We start from the raw sequence: 3,512 nt of genomic DNA, 5'->3' as shown, positions 1-3,512 counted from the left end.
ACTAATCATACAAATGCATCTTGATGTTCCGTGCAACGCACGGGCATCTTGCTAGTGTAGATAAAAAGCAGAGTTGGTGATGATGGTGTGCCTGCCATCCTGCAATATAGGTCGTCCGATCTATATCTAACGGATAGGAAGGAAACTATGACAATTTACCCGCAGTCCTCTCCACATTTGCAGATAAGGCCTTCCCTCGTTCATCCTTTTCTCCCACAAGATCTTGATGTTCTGTGCAAGGCACGGGCATCTTGCTAGTTTTCTATAAATTTGGTCAAATTTTATGAAGTTTGACTTCAGTCAAACCTAATATGTGGAGCAAATAAAACAGAGGGAGCATCTTACTCCATGACCAAGACGGAAGGGAAAACGAGGCAACTTAATGTTTATTTGAGCCGTTCAAGTATAATCATGTGGCATTGCTTATTTCTCATTCCTCTCCAACCCTCTTCTCCATCGATCATGCCGCCCTCCGGTCGAGTCCATCCTCCCGCATGCCTCATTTGAACACTCCGCCGAGTATCACTCGCATGTGGGCCTAGACCATGCTTGTATTTCCAATGTTGTAATTTGTCCGACATGCATACAAACAAACGGTTCTTTTAAAGTTTCACTTTGCCTCCACTACGTGTTACTTCCCGTCTTAGTATGGACATCCCATTCGGTTCATGCCCCCACACATCTTGATGAGATCGATTGATGTTGAGAGATCAATTGCATGTCGTGCAAGGAGATAAAGGTTTGGTCAGTTTCTATGATAGAAATGACCCGCGGGGGGGGGGTCTGTGGGGATCAGAGGGAGTATATTGTATGTTCAGAAGTGAAACGAACGTATTGTACCCACCCTAGTCCTCTTTCAATCGATCTCCGGACCCCGAGATGAAATCGAGAGAAAACGAGTGGGTGCATGTGTGATATCTAAGGCGGATTCAAAATTTTGAAGCGGTGATCATAGCATTCGCAAATCATATATAAAGGATATTTAATGTTCGTTTCGCTTTTGAACGTACAATATACTCCCTCCGATCCTTTCTAGTTTACATATAAGTTTTATGTGTAGTCAAAGTATCTCTACTTTGATCAAACTTACAGAAAAAAGTATCAACATTGAACAACGCCCAATGAATATTGTTAGATTCATACGTACTCCTAGATTTGTATTCAAATAGAGATGGTTTCAAATTTGTTTTCAACCACGTGAATGTGCTTGTTCTCGCGCATGCTCTTCCTACTAGGATTTCGCCACGCATAGCCAGTCCAATAGTAACTTTTTAAGCTCCCTGTCCAATAGTACTAGGGGAGTACTGACAGCATCTGTAGTAGAGTATGCAGTGCTCATAGTACTCCCTCCTTCCATTTATATAGGGCCTAAGAGCAAGTCTAATAAGGCCTAGTCAGCAGGCTATAAGACTTGTCATGTCATTAAAATCCTACTTGGAGGAGTGAGAAGAGAGGAGAGAGAGTGAAGCAGACTGTTATTCTACAGCCCAGCTATAACACATAGATCAAGAAAAAATAGTATGCATGCTACTCTCTTCCAATCATATACCTTGCTCATGCAAATATTAAATGCTTAGAGCCAACCTAATAGCCCTTCTAAGAGCCAACTTACATGGCACTTTTGCCTATGTGGAGGAGAGATATGTGAAAAAGTAAGGGGAGTGAGCTCTCATGCAAGAGCCTAGCTATATACGCATTCCTAGGTAAATACAATAAATATGAAGAAAGAGATAGATAGGAGATGGACAAAGTACTAATACAATAGCCAAACATATATTTTTTGCGGGAAATAGCCAACCTTATAGCCCACACAATTGTATGAGTGCATATAGACGATGGCTATAGATGACATGGCAGTTCCTTTGTAACATCCCAAATTTTCAATTTGGAATGTATACATTAGATCATCATTTCGTATCATATTTTATTGCATTTTGGCTTGATCCTAGAAATTCTACGCAACTCAAGGACCCACAAAGAGAGTTGGGTATTTCGTAATTTTCATATTTGAGTTTTCTCAAATTTTGAAAAGAGGATCGTTTGATTTTAATTATTTTCTCTTTGAACATTTCTTTTATGAAAATAAAAGAGAGGGGATAAAATGACTTCCTCAGAATAAAGAAATATTGGAGATTTAATATTAAAATCAAATAAGAATTTTATTCGGAGTTTTATCGCTATTTTGTTTGAATTAGGAAAATATGCGTTTTTCAAAATTGCATTATAGGCCCAAATAAATGTTCGCCTTGTCTGCTATAATTTTTGAGGACGGAGAAAATTTACTTTAGGATTTTTGGAGTCCGTTTAGTATTTCTTTTCTTTGTTTTTCTGCGCGGAATTATTAAAAAAAAGTCAACCGACATAGTCGGGCCGTGCCCGACTAGGACTCGCCCGGCCGGCCTTTATAACCAGCGCCCCGACCCCCGCAGCCCACCTGCCCGCCTCGCCGCCCAAACCCTAACCCTAACCCGCCGCCGCCGCCACCGTCGCCGCCACCCACCGCCCGCCGCCGGACGCCATCGCAGCCGCCCGCCGCCTCGCCGCCGAAGTTGCTCACCGCCGCCACCGGACTTCCACCGGAGCCGCCGCCGTCCCGACCCGAGGTAGCCGCCGGTTTTCGTAACGAAAACCGTATGGTTTTTTTAGAAACCCCGGTTATTATTTTAGATCGGTTTTGTTTTTTCCGGTTTAGTTATTTGGCGAACGCCCGTTCATACATTCGTTTTAACGAACGGTTTTCACCCGTTAACCGAGACAGCGAACGTTCGTTCGTTAGCCTGTTCGTCAGTTTTTCTTTTTCCAGGGTTTTTCCGCGATTATTTTCGATCGCAATTTCTGACCTGATTTTCGTTTTAGTTTATCTTTTTGCTCATTTATCGGAATCAGGCGATTCAAGCGCCTAGATCTTCGTCTCGAAGCCCTCTTTCCGTTTAACCAACATGAACAAGATTTTGCTACTATAAAATTTGACTTAAGTCCAGATTAGTAAAAGGATATTGTTTCTTTCGCAGTTTGAGTTTCGTTGCTTCGTTTGATTTGATTCTTTTTGCAAACCGGAGTTCTTAAGTTGAACTTTTTGGTTAGATATCTTATTTGAGTTTTACCCGTGCTTCTAGTTGAGTGCTTATTGTATGCTTGTTTGTTTGCGATAGAGTACCCGGAGTGTGAAGCGTGCTACTACGAGTCTCTAGGTTTCACGGATCATCAGCAAGGCAAGTAACAGTTTGATCATACATCTTTACTACCCAGTTTTATTGCATTAGATCAATCCTCAAACAATTGCATGGTTAGGATCTGTTTAACTTGTGGGTTTTGGGAAGTAGATGAGGTAGTACCTATTCACCTGTTTATTATCAAACCTATGGGAGTTACTTCTACGTTGCTTATATTGCTATGCTATGCTCGTAGACGTGGATTGGGTTTGAGTGTATTCATGACAGATCTAAGTTTGTTAATTAATGGTTCAACTTAAGGTGGCAACTTTAATACACATCTGGGTGGATTGCTTGTGG

Source organism: Aegilops tauschii, chromosome 4 (genome assembly GCF_002575655.3).
Source record: "Aegilops tauschii subsp. strangulata cultivar AL8/78 chromosome 4, Aet v6.0, whole genome shotgun sequence".
Lineage (NCBI taxonomy): Eukaryota > Viridiplantae > Streptophyta > Magnoliopsida > Poales > Poaceae > Aegilops > Aegilops tauschii.
The sequence above is the reverse complement of the archived record's forward strand: the minus strand, read 5'-3'. Positions refer to the sequence as shown.